The following is a 14,563-nucleotide window of genomic DNA, read 5'->3' as shown; positions in this document are numbered from 1 at the left end:
AAAATCGGTTCAGCCGTTTTTATACTTGTAAATTGCATTGTCATCGGGTTTGAAGCTACCCTGAAAATTTCAGCCTGGTAAAATAGGGAAGTGCCTCAAGATTTACTTACAAGAATCCATCCGAAACGACAAACAAACAAACAAGGAAAGGAAAATGTGTAAAAACGTGAGAAAATACCAGCTATTTTTTATTTAACCGTATCCACAGGGCAAGAGCCCTTCAAGAATAGGCTATGGAAATCTATTGCTGTTACATTCATCTGGCACCAGCCTGCATCTCATAAACCGTAATAGCTACAGACGAGATTTTCAGAGAAGATGCAATCCGGTTCCTTCTATAACAACAAACCATAACATAAAAAAATACTTTTTGGGTACCAGGTTAAGTTACGCTTTATACGGCCGGTCCGTAGATGGGTGATCATCTACGTCGTAGCGAGCTCCTCTGTTCGGAAGGAACGTTAAGTGTCGTTTCCGACTGTTTTTTAAACATCTTTGAACCTTTTCACTATGTCTGTCTGATTGTCTGAAAATATGTTAAGCGGTTTGTCCCGACCAACGTAAGTGATCTTTGTACATATGTCGCTGAGATAAATCTGAAAGCAGTATATTATAACAGTTATATAAGGTGTCTATTTTTTTCCTTTAGTGAGTAATAATATGACAATATTTTCTCGGAGTTTCATTGAAGTTTTTATTATGTTTAAAATACTGAAATACTGAAATTGCAAGTCGTGAAGACGTAAAACTTTCAATGATTTTTCACTTCCCACCAAATTGCTTGCTTTTCAACTGTTGACTTGATCAAACAGCAATTAACAACACCACCTTGCTATAAGTAGTAATTAACCTGTAAAGTCTAGGGCTAATACAGCAACGTTTTTTACGAATTTCTTGAAAAAATCTATGATACAATGTGATATACAATGATGAATGTAAGTAGAATAAAATTCGGAGCATACAAAAAACTGCGTTACGTAATGTAGAAGAATATTAAAACACTATTTAATGAAACAGTTTACGCCTTTATCATTTTTATTTTTGATAAAACATGCCATAAGTCATTTACAGTATTAAATTCGACATAGGTACTTCAAAATTGATCCCAAACATACAACTTCGTAACTACCTACTCTAAAATTTTTACCTCATCAAAAATAATAAAACAGAACACTAATTAATCATCTCCATTCTAGCACATTATCATCACAATATACCTAATCCAAGATGTCTACATAGTACCACATACAAACGTACAACAGCTACTAAGCGATATGTTTGTGTACGAAGCAAAATTAAGTCTGCTAAGTGGGTTGTAGATAGCGGCAGCAGCGATTACTAGGAGTAAATGAACGTTCCCGCCTGTCGCGCCCCGCTGGGACCCAACAAGGGTTGTCGCGAGACATTAACTCATTAATTATAATATATTTAATAATAACAAAAAAATAATAAATTAAACAAAGTAAGTTGCTAAAGCTCTTGTGTCATGGAATTCAGATAAAACGAAGGTACTACAAACGCCAAGACCCGGAAATGTAGCAATGTGATATTTTAACTTTGACCCGATCGGAGATCGAACCTCGTTCGAAGCCGACCACGGAGGTCGTCAGATTAAAGTTCAAAGGAAAACGGTACAAAGGATAACGGAAGCCTATTACTAAGGCACCGCTGTCTGTCCGTCCACCTGTCACCATGCTGTATCTTAGGAACCGTGATTGCTAGAAAAGTGATGTTAAAGAGCAATGACTGTGTACTGTCAAAACTTTGTACGGTGACCAATTAGTTTGCCAATTTCTTTTAGGGACAAAACTCTCTTGAACGATTTTTTAAATTTGAAATCTTGGTGAGGGTTTAAAGCGTACATCGAGTGGCTCCTACCACTTCTTAACATTAACATTCCTGCAGTAGCTAAAGAGAAAAACATTTTTACGCCTGGTATAGGGTCCTATCTACTCTCGACCATAAGTACCATCTTAAGCCAGTTAAGATTCGCCAGCCCTGCGCACAAGGCGGGCGGGTGGCGCGGTCCGCCCGCCGCAGCGGCGCTAAACGAGTTTCCGCAAACATTTTAATGAATAACACCTCCCGCGCCCCTCTGCCCCCCCGCCATCCCCTACAGAGCCCGCACAGCCTGCAATGCGCTAATTAAACATTCGAGCTATATTGTCTCTCTTACCATGTTGCGGGGAATTCGTAGCTCACAATACATGAAAGATGAGACTTTATTACATTTTAAATTATTATATTTGAGACCTAGAGTCATGTGAAATTATTTTTTAACAATAATTGCATCTGAATTTCAGTAAAAGTAATATTATCTTAGTCTAAGTCGACGTAAGGAATTGTCTTTTTAAATTGTTAAATTGAAATTAAACGTTCAGAGATAATTAAATTAGGAACACGTGTTTTTTTTGTTTTATCCTTCAGAAAAGAATCCCGAACATTAGGTATTAATATGGTTGTAATAAAACATTCTTATACGCATAAGCCAAAAATCTCTCATCACCGGTCAATAAGAAAATGAAATCAACAAAAGTATGACTAATCGACTTCCCAACTTAAAAAAATTAAAGCAAAGAGAGCTAAACATTCCCATCATGTCATATTCAGCAATCATCTTAATTAGTCGCATTAAAAAAACTTAAAAAAGAGCACGGAACGGTCCAACGGCTCAATTAGTTAATTAATCTTTTTTTCCGCGTTAAAATAGCATTTATACACGAGGCGCAAACCGGTGGGAACCGGCTCCCTCTCCACGCTTAGGGTTGATATCTCAACTACGAGATTCTTCTGCCCCATTAAATGCTAGGTAATTATTGCTAATTAGTTACCATGGCGTAATTTTGCAGTTTGTTGAATTGTACCTTATGAAAAAGTTTTCATTAGGGAAATATATTTAATTGATGTTGATAAAAGGGGTTGTCAGAAATAAACCTATTATATTCGTTTATACACTTTTTCTTGCGTTAAATATTTTAAGAACAGGTTAGCATTTAATAACATATTATAGTTTATCGCAGAAACATCTTTATTTGCGCCGCATTGACGGTTTGTTTGAGGGTTTGTGGATGAAGATGAAGTTTAAAGATACGAACAAAATTGAGTAAGTAAGATTAAGTATTTTTACAACACTGTTATTGCAACGCTGAATCTAAGTACAAAACAAAAATGCAAAGCTGTGACGTTGATAATATAATAGAATAAGGATTTAACCCAGCTGAAGGCAATTCGAGGTTTAGGTAAGGTGTAAGGCAAGGTTTGTTACATATGAAGGAAATCCAAGGGCGTTTTAAAAACAGTTGTGAACTTAAACAGGTTTAGTATCTTCTTCTGAATGGCTGGCGATTTTAACGTCTAATCTTATTTTATTATCCCACATGTGGCACCCCTTCTTTCTTCATATAGAAAAAAAAACTCTTCTCAGTAAAAGAACTTGTACAGGCCAGTGTTAGGAGGATCCCTTCATTCTATTCACAAGTCAAGTGCAACAGCCAAAGCCTTGTTAAAAATCTGATAGCACCAATCTCTGTCTTTCGAACCAGACAAAATCAAAAGTGTAAATCAAAACTTGCCTTGCCAGCCCTACAGGGAACGTTAACAGTGTTTACTTATTTGCAGGCAGCAACAGCGACACAATACAGTCGTCCGCGCAGTGTGCACACTGGACTAATTAATACGCTTTCAAGGTACGGGTATAGCCGGCTAGTTGATTAACAAGATAGGTAATTAGATGACTGCGGTTGGCTTTGCGGAGCGGAGCGGAGGGTGATGTGTCTGATGTATTACGTCTTTGTTTGAAGGTAAATCGGCCTGGCAGTAGACCCCTTTGTGAGCTGGGTTGAATGTTCGAGGTTGGTAGAATAGTTTATTTAAGAGCTAAATGGTCTCTATTTTACTTTATTACTATACCTTTCATGAGTTTTAGATTTGAGTTTATGAATGTTAAAAATGTGCTAAATTTTGATGGAACAGTAAAATTAATTAATATACCAGATTCTCAGTAGAATAGTCTGAATAGTTTCCACAGAAGAAAATAATTAATTTTCGTAAGTATCATTATAGTTTGGGCCTTATTTGGTGGTTGTACGTAAATTGCGATATTTAGCCATAGAAACACAAATAGATCAAACTAAATTAAACTGCATTTGTATCTTTTATTTTTTTTATCTTGTATATAGGTATCTATTTATCTAATAATCAATCTTCTATTGCTTCCTGCGACTCTACAATAATTAGTAGCCTGACCAAGGCTAACGACTTAATTTTTTTCTAAAAGCTTGTGGCTAAGTTTCGACATCTCATCATCGTCATCTATGTTATAGCGAGTTAATAAGCGTTTTGATAGGCACGTTAAATTGGGGGTTCCCGGCTGCTATCATCATAGATTTTTGACATTCGTTACGGGTATTTAGAAGCTAGAAAGTCTGACGATCAGTTGTTCTAACGTGTATAATGTTGCCCAGGTAACTGTGTTACGAAGATTAGTTAGGCAGTTGCTCCTTAATGACACTGGTACATAGTTGCATACAAGTAAATTCGCATCCCAATATAATATATGTAGTTGAGAAAAGATTTTTACCAATAGCCATAAACGCCAGTCGAAAATTACCTAATGTTGCTGTTCGACCTGTTCTGACAACTGAGAAATTTACATCTGCAATTGCAAATGTGAGTCTACAATAATTTTTGCCATGAAACATGTTACAGGCGGTCACACACAATATTACCTGCTAACATTATGACTACGGGGAACGGAAAGGGATCATTATATTATCATTTTGACAGGTCCAGTCCAGATCATTAAATTTTCATTCAGTCAGGTAAATTTTCGAAAGTCTATTTTGTTGGTTAACTCAAACGGAATGTAAACGAAAAACGTATGAAAATTATAGATTAAGTATTAATAATGTTTTATTTATATAGAGGCTCATAGGTAAAAAATAAAATATAATTCTCTCTCTACAAAAATAAAAGGTATTTTAAAAGATTGACCACTTTAGATGCTATTATATCGTCTCTACAAAACAAAATATAGAGATTAACTTCAGCCCGGGAACATTATGTGTTGACAATCATCACCTATACCTACAAACCTAGCTATACATGAAACTACCGTAAAAATCAAGCCGGTTTCTTTGAAGACAATAGACGGTAGTCTCGTACCCTGGGGTGCGATCCGAGTATGTCGCACAAACATTCATTAATCAAAATATGTTAGGTATTCCATTGCTTACAAACGGCGGTATCAAAAGGGCTGTAATACGAGGACAGACTCGCTTCCTTCCTTTGTCCGAACTCATCCGTTTTGTTTTAACACCCCTTTTAACTTTCATACACTCATGCATGCCTCCTTCGTCGCTCTAGAGTCCGTGTCATACAAGCGAAGAATATTATTTTTGTACCTATTTAATGTTTTAAGTATAAATTCACCCTTGGATAATGTAAAATAGAAACTAAAAATTTTCTTTTTCAATTAATTCAGTGCAATTTCGTTAAAACAATGTGTTAAAATTTTGCTAATTTGAATGTTGAAGGTTAATTATCAGTGCTGTTGCAATTTGAATGTTAACTGTCAGTGCACTACCCCTGTAACTAATTGACATTAAGACAATCGCTAGCATTAGTAAAAACCAGTGATAATGATTACGAAAGAAAAACATATAAGTATCTTTTCTCTTAACTTCTTGCAAAACAACCAATATCTTAACATTGAAATTATAGATATAAGTTGGTTTTGCTTAAAATAATTTGGTTAAAATATCGCTGCAAGAAAACTATAAACCTCCTTTCATCGTCCAAAAAAAAGTTTCTAAATTATTTATGTAAGTACACAATCTTTACACAAATTGAATACCATGAGTTACCATTAAACCTGAACAAACCTTGTGTCCAAGCCTTACCGTGTCTCCGGTTGATATATTTATGATTAAGCATCGCATCCAAAGCGCGACATTGTCTTTGCTAGGCTCTCTGTGGCACCCCATCCGTCTTGCTTTCACGCCACTTCCCCCTTTCTTTGCAGGCACGAGATTTTTTTAATTATGACGTTGAGCCTTTTTGTCTTTAGTAAAACACGAGTCGCTACAACTTCTTGGGCAACACCTGTTTCGAGGGTGCAAGTTCGATTCTTGGTGAAACCTTTTTAGATAATCTTGTTTGGAAATGTTGCATATTGTATATATAGCATGCTTTTAGAAGACTACTCAAAGACTTACAAAATTAAATTGAGACTAGCCATTAGGAAATTGGCAATTATTAAGAGTGTAATGTCAACGGGAAATCCTTTTTTTATGAATCAATAAAAGAAAATAACATAACAACAAGCAATCTGTTCCAAATACCGAAGTAGGTATGCTTATAAAATCCCTCGTTGACATTTCTGAGGTCCGTAATTTATATCACAGCTCAAGCTCATACAGGTGAAGAGAACTCTCGTGATATCGCTTTCTAAACTTCTTCTGCCCGTCTAACATCTCTCTAAAATAAATCGCTCCAAAAACTGCAAATGAAAACAATTCCATCACAAGCAAAAGCAACACTGAAAAACTATAATTCGCAACTACATGGAAACATTTAATATCTTCCATACAAAACCAAAGTTTCGCATCAATATTTTCAATATAATATCGTAGTGAAGCTACGAGTGCGAGGCGGCGCGGCGCACGGAAGTCCTGATTATGTAGACGAATTAATTTTCAGACCCGACGAAACTGGGGGCCTTCTACCACATCACAAAGTAATATTATAACACTGTGTGGGAGCAGGACAGCGCACTACACGATGTAGAGCGACCTCTCTTTTCTGCAACTGCTAAATGTAACTTTAAGAAGTCGCGGTAGGAACTCTGTACTGTAGTGCTTGTAGTGCCTGTAGTGCAGTACTAGTGGGGTTGAGTAGGGTAGGAGGGGGGAGGGAGGGGGCGAAACAAAACTACCTCGTCAGCCGCACCTGAACAACGTAATAACTCGCGAACGTACTCGTAAATCAGTTTGCTGCCTTTGAACGTGATGCTGGGATTCTGATTGCTGAACTAAGTAGGGGTAGAGGGGATGTATGGGTTGAATATAATGACTTTCTTTTAAGACTTGGGATGCTTGAATGATTAATAAGAAGGAATCAGTAAAATAAGAGAGACTGCAATTATTTCAGTTGTCAGATTTTTGAATCAAATGATTTTTTGTAATAAAATATATAGCTAATTAAAAAAAAGGAATTTAATCATATAAAGCGGTTTTATACATCCAAGATCGACGAAACAACAGGATGGACATGAAACACGGCTTTGAAACAGAAGGGACAAAAAATGATACCAAAAATATATTAATTACTTAATTACGATTCCATTTACAATCAAGTTAGTTCTATTATCCTGCATAAAATAACCTTGAGTTAGACACTTGCGTATCGGCGGAGTGATTAAATGGCCATAAACAACACTCTTAGCCAGGGGCTGGCTCTATTGTGATGCACCTCTCAACATGCTATTAATATGAAAACAATTCGTCCCTTGCCGGTCGCGCGGGTACACTGCACGACACGAAAATTGATGCAATAGAATAATAAATTATTTTGTATTTACCTAATTAGAATAGTTTTTTTGTGAAAAAACTTAACTTACATTTTTTTGGTCACTTATTTCAGAGGTTTAATCCGTTTTCTTAGTATTCTTGTGACTCTCATAAAATAAAATAAAATTTTGTATCTACCTTTATCATTTTTTTTGTGTTTTGCTCTATCGAAACTGCCGTATTAAATAAATCGCCAATGAAATTTTTTTCAGTCATTTCAGTACTTGGTAATATTAATTTAGATACGGCAAAGATTCCTCTATTTCAAACGAAAATATTAATATTAGTAGTCTTCCAATCCAACTAATATTTTAAGTTCCCACAAAAAAAAATCAAAAACATCGTTATAAAAATAACACATTCGCCTAATATTCTAAATTCAAACACACAACAAAAAAACGAATCCAGCAACATCGTTATAGAAGTACCACAAGCCGCTGTACACGTAATTTGCTCCCGCAGTGCACGCTAAGCGATCCCCAAAGACTATGCATATGCGGACTGCGAGCAATCAGCGATTGCCGCCATTGTGCCGCAGATTAAAATTTTAGGGTTCAGCCGCTAATGTGATTGCACTCGTTCTCACTACGGAACCCGCGGGCTCATGTAATCGCGCCTATTATAGGGGCGGTGTGTTATTTTTAATCACATTTCTGATTTCATTTTAGTCTTTGTGACTTGTTGAGTATTGTGATTGATTGAATTGTAATGTGAGCACCTTTTAAGTGTGTGTTGCACTTCGATTAGAATAATTTGTTTTTATAATGGTTCAGATAATCTATTGAAATCAAGTAGACTTATAAACAATAAGGAAAGTCAATTTATTAAGACGGGAGACTTAAGACAACGCTTGAGGAATTTAAAAATGCACAACGAACAAAAAGATACTTTGCAATAAATAAATATCAAATAGTATTCAGTTGCGCAGATAAGTATATAACCCAAAATCCAAAACGAAAAAACAAAAACACAGCTAAAATTTTTTGACAACAATTCAACCTCATGCCATCCCTAACCACAATATTAAAAAATAAACTCAAAACAAGCTTCGAATATTAAAACCAACAACAATAAAGGGATGTCAATTAAGGATTTCATATTTCAATCTACTAGAGCGGTGATTGAATACACAAATTGATTACTCTCCGTGCATTGTTGCCCGCTATCGCCGACTGTACCTATGTACTGTATATAGAGTAGGTACATTCGCCTACAAAGTTGATTACATCTACTGATCGCTCGCAGATGCAGTCTGAATGAAATCATTGGATTGATGCTCCGATAACCGGTGATTATTTCGTCAAATTAACGTTTACGCATATGTTATGGTTGTATGATTTAGATTTGGTTGTGATTTGATGAAGGAATATTAGGTAGTTACTGCTTACATTTGATATACTTAAAAAAAAATTCATAATCGTAATTCAAAATTCGACTTTCCCGGTGAGAAACGTCCCTTTTGTATAAACGGTAAGACAGAGTGAGAAGTAGGTTTGTAAAATAAAAATAATAATTGAAATTGCACATATTCGGGCGATTGATATGTTAGTTTAATAGATTGGCATGTGTATCCCTGCAGTTCTTTTTTAATAATCAAGTTTCTTGAAACAACGAAAATGCTGTTCAACTTTCAATAAAATCATGTTTCTTTATTGTTGAATTACGCACTATAGTCAGATAGAACGAACAAACGGGAGCTCACCAATGGCTGTAGGTACAGAAAAAAAAATCGACAGCCGTCTATCAATAGTATCAATAGATTTAGTAAATACAAATTCATGAAAGCAAAGAATGGATTTATTAATAAGCTATAATGTACGAATATCTCGTTTTGAATCCTCTCCCGGGATTTTTGCTGATTTCCATTCGGCTCTCGTTTTAGCGGTATATTCATTCAATATCTTTATATAATGTATTCAATATTCGATATTAATGTATTCAACGGCGCCGGCCCGCAATTTTCATTTTGTAATTTTTACAGAGTGCGCATTCGACTCGACTGTGGATGTCAAAGTTTGGTTGTGTACCAAGTTATTACCAAAAACATATTGCGTTTTATTAAACAAATACCTTTTTCCTCTCGTAGCCTTGGACACGGTTGTGACAACGTCGTGGTTTGTTCAATAGTTTTAAGTAACTTGTAAAAAATATGAACATTTTCTACCTACTCATTGTATATTTTTTGTCTTCATATGGGAACCAATACAACTGTTTTAAATTTGTCTGAGATGTTTATTTTCAGGCAGTTTCCTGTACTCTACTACGACTAGAAAATTTGTAGGCTCTTCTTTTATTTAGCGTTTTGCAAAGTAAACTTCCAGCCTTATTGTGGTACTTATTTTCTAATAGTTTGGATCATATTCCCGTGGTCTTTTTTCCGCCTCCTGGGGAAGGCGTAAAAGATTCACGACAGTCCGTGTTTACCCGAATCTGCTTACTGTCGCTTTTGTACGCGTTATCTTGGAAACACCACAAAGTTTTATTGCAATGTAACCTCAAACTTTATTAAGTCATGATCTCGACTATCGTAACCATTCTTACAGGTATACGAATACACGTTAAGGGACAGCTTTTTGACGTTTATAAAACGAACTTTGAGTAACATAGGCGAGCACAAATTGTTTGTTCCATATAATTTTATAGAAGCCACGGCGAGTCTGCGAATTCAATGAAAAGTCCAGTTCTGGCAAACGGTTAAAATACGCCTACCTTTACAAATAAACGTACACAAAAGGTATTCATTTGCCTTATATTTTTATTTGTTTATCGTGTTTACTTACTTTAAGTTACTTTAATACATTTTTGGTGTAATGATATTAAATGGAATAGGGATGTTGATGAAGCCAAAGCACCCATAACCAGAGCCATCCGTATCATAAACGATCTACATAGCAGCATTGTTGTTTTTACATGTTGTTTCGGTGAATTCGCAAATGAATTATTATTTATTTTATGTTACAAACACAATAGTATATAATTTTAACTTTAGTGGATTACCATAATTGTAAATAATTTAGTTTTTAAATACTTAGTTTTTAGTTCTTAGCTGTCGTATTAGGATAAGAGATCCTGTAAGGATAGTTTAAGGTGTTTTTTTTAAATAAATAAATAAAAATGACATGGTATAAAAGTAACAATCTTTTTATTCCTATAGATAGATAGATATTTAAAAAAGACGCGTATCTTTCAATATTGTATTATTTTAAATTGACAAAATAAATATAGAGTTAAGAAGTAAGTTTTAAAGAGGTGGCTCGGGATATTTGACTTCGCAAACTTTAATTATATAAAACACAGAAATTATGCGTAAGTTCCAATGTATAATTATACTGTAATCATGATCAATTTATTTGGCGAAAAAATATCTGTCATCGTCCCTATTTTCAAATTATACCAACTTTTTTAAGGCATGCCAATGATATCGGCGTTAAGCTGGCCACATTTTAGGCTTAAGAACTCTACATTAAGTAAAAAGAAAAAATACTGTAAAGAAACCAAATTGTCAATGGAAAACCTCATTTTTAAAAACTTATTACTATCCCATCCCACCAAAGATAAATAACACCATAGCATACACATAATTCTCATTCATACAAACAGTTTTGTTCATGCAACCTGTACCCCGTATAGTCGGGGTGACACTGTTAATTAGTAAGGTGCGTGCCACGAACGACGAGAAGTAATCAGTCTTGCACCTTCAAACCAGGACCCATAGATACTAGAACAGACAAGTATGATCAGATTTGTGAGAAAAGATAAAAGTTAAGTAGTAAGTAGCTTTAACACATGCAAACACTTGTTTGGTTTGCTGAAAAAAGGTGTCATGGCTTACATGGCTTGCAAAGGCAAGCAGTATTATTTCCAGGCAGTAGATATGTCCAGACTTAGAGGCAACGACTTGAGTTTTTGGTAGTTACGAAAGGCATGAAGAAAGAAAGTTGTGGATCAGTTTGATGTGATTCAGATGAGCTGGTCGCTTCTAGTTCTTGTAGATGAGTGTCCGCCTATCTTGCGGCTGTCCTCACCTGCGACAATCACCGGGTGTAGTGCATTAGTTGATGACGTCACGCGCTGCCGCGCCGGCAGGCACCTCTACCTGCCAGCCACATTGTTGCCACACACATTGTTGCACGCTGCCTAATTCCTCTAAAAGATTGAAAGTACCATTTAGACGCGGAAAGGTGAAGAACCGAGAAAATACGCTTTGTTCCCTTGTCATTTTAACCCTGCAGTATTCTTAGGTAGACACTCAACTGTGAACTTTTATCGCCATGTAAATAATACGAAGAAATCCCGGAGACCAGACATCCACTTATCAATTCCGACTTCAATTATCGGCTGTTTTTGTGACCTCAACGGAAAGGTCAAATATAATCAAAAGATAACAAACGTGGAACACAAAATAATGAAATCCACATAATTGTGTGAGTCACCAAAGAATAAGAAGTAATATCCAAATGAAAGTAAACGTAGACGTACAATTGTAGAGAATGGAGAAGAATGGGGAAAAAATTATAATACCTAAAACGAATGAATGTGCAAGCCATTGTTGTTCCAACAAAATATCCCAATTACGTTGCGGTGGGAGGGAATATAATCAAAAGTGATCCCGCTCCTGTAAGGACGGAGCCAGGGCGTCCCGGAGGGCGGAGAATGAAAAATTTTAATTTCGAATGCAGTTTGTTAAAGAGCGCACAATAACCAGGAATATTCGCCGGGAAGATAACACACAAAAGGGTTCTGCTTTTTGTTTACGTTCATTAATTACTTGTTTCACTGGCTTCGGTTATGCACTTGCTAGCTTCATGTTGGAATATTGAAAATGCTACTAGTTTTTTTTTTGTATTACTTTTTTTGGGTTCGCGAAAATTGGTGTTGTGTCCGAATTGTATGTAGCGTAACGCGTATTGTTGTGGCAGAGAATGATAAAAAAACTTTTATATTGTATTTAATATTTGGAAGATTATTTATTTATTACTTTGTTTTAGCTTTTACAGTTTATAATCATATCAATGGTAGTACTCTCTTAAAAAATATAACACTCGATTACGACTCGTTAATAGAAGTTTATTTAGGTATGACTCATTTTCAAAGTACTCAAAATTATAAAATACATAATGCACCCTATAACTAGTTCTGTAATTCCTTGATTAAAAAAAAAAACACACACACACACATCAGGTCTTCGCCATTCATTTAGAAAATCCACGTGGCTTTGCATTTCATTTGGCTAAAGTGAAATGTCCGAAAAATGCGGACGCTTCAGCGGCACACCTCAACCTAACCGGATCCGGCTCGGACCCGTTTGATCCGTCTAATTATACCCCTACTACGTACAGGGTGACGATTGGACTGGGTGGACAGAACGAATGTGTTTGGCTCATTATGGGGTAATTATTTATGTGTAAATATTTGGGAGAAGTGTGTAGTATAAGTTTAATTGTGCCGTTATCGATATATTAATGATCTTGTAGATTGGATGGTATTCGCTAATAATGAAAATTATAAGCTTATAATCATATTAAATACCACGTCATTAACGTGGTTTTCGGTCTCCGATTTGTATGTTTAACAAGTTTCAACCATTATTAGATTTTTTTAAAGTATTGTATTTACAAAAAAAAATTACTATCAGAGGTAAAGTTTCATCTATTTCACTTTCATGTTTATACAGCAAAAAAGAAACTTGTATTAGTCTTTTACCTGCCTAGTTAATATACATCCACGTGATTTTGCTGCCCAAAAATATTTTTCACAAAACGGAAAGTTTCCCTCAAATATTCGTCAAAATCCTATTAATTCTCGACTCCCCGGTTTTCTGATATTCGTGAGCTGGCAACACCGACTGAGCTGGCTTTCTGCACCGGATCGTGTCCGCGCCGGGCTGCCGGACGTGCAGAAAAACGGCCAATCCTTTAATTAAAGCCGGCCTGCGGTCGCCGTCAAAGATACTATGAGATAGAGTGACGCCACGTTTTCACTGTTAGAGACAAAGTAACGTAGGCTCAGTTACTTTAGTACACGAAGCTAAATAAAGTACCTGTAACTTTATATTGCTGAGAAATAATACTTTATGTAATTGAATGTTGCGTTATGAACACTGATATGGAAGATTGACTACACAATCAGCCAAATAAATGTTATTAAAAATGGATTTTCCTCGCTGTCTGATTTATTTGGCTGATCAATGTTTTATGTCAGTTTTCATAACGCAACATTCATAATCAGACAATGAGGAAAATGTGGGAACACGTGTAGACGTGAAGCGTAACAAAACAAAATACTTTTAACCCATGATCTTTTCAAGAAATCATTATCAAAAAAGGTGAAGCTGAAGTTATTAAACTAAAAATTATTTACTGCTTAACGATGACGAATGACGTTAAAAATCAACGAATTTCAACTTCCATATTTGACTGTGGTTATCTATCAAGACGGTCTATTAAATTTACACCACTAATACACATTATACACAGAACCAGCTTCTCTGAATCTAACCTAAGTTAAACCGAATAACACGAGAACGTCTCTTGTAAATGAGCCGGTTGGTCACCTCAACAAAACTAATTTCTATCAGACGTTATCGTCTGAACTATTTGCTTTATACGCTTCACTATTCACTTATTCAGACATTTTAGGAAACACTTCTACTAATTTATCTTTAGACCCATTGAGCTCTTGTGTTTATGTCGGATTTTATGCAATTAACACCATTTTGTTTGTGATTTAACGCATTTTGTGGCGCCAATAACAAAGTATAAGTACATGTAATGTGTTTTTTTAAGATAGTAAGTTTGTAGTTTATTGCACATCTAGTCATAGAAATATGTTAAGCAAGTTTCGCAGTGACCTGTAGAAAGACGTAACAAATACATTTAAAGATTGATTGTAATTTAGTGACAAGGTGACTTAATCAATTCAAAAATTTAAACCATCATCCACAGCCTTTGTTCTCCCACTGCTAGGCATAGGCCTTCTCTATCTCGTGTTTATCT

The sequence above is a fragment of the Trichoplusia ni genome, chromosome 15, assembly GCF_003590095.1.
Source record: "Trichoplusia ni isolate ovarian cell line Hi5 chromosome 15, tn1, whole genome shotgun sequence".
In the NCBI taxonomy this organism is placed as follows: Eukaryota; Metazoa; Arthropoda; class Insecta; order Lepidoptera; family Noctuidae; genus Trichoplusia; species Trichoplusia ni.
Note: the sequence above shows the minus strand (reverse complement) of the source record.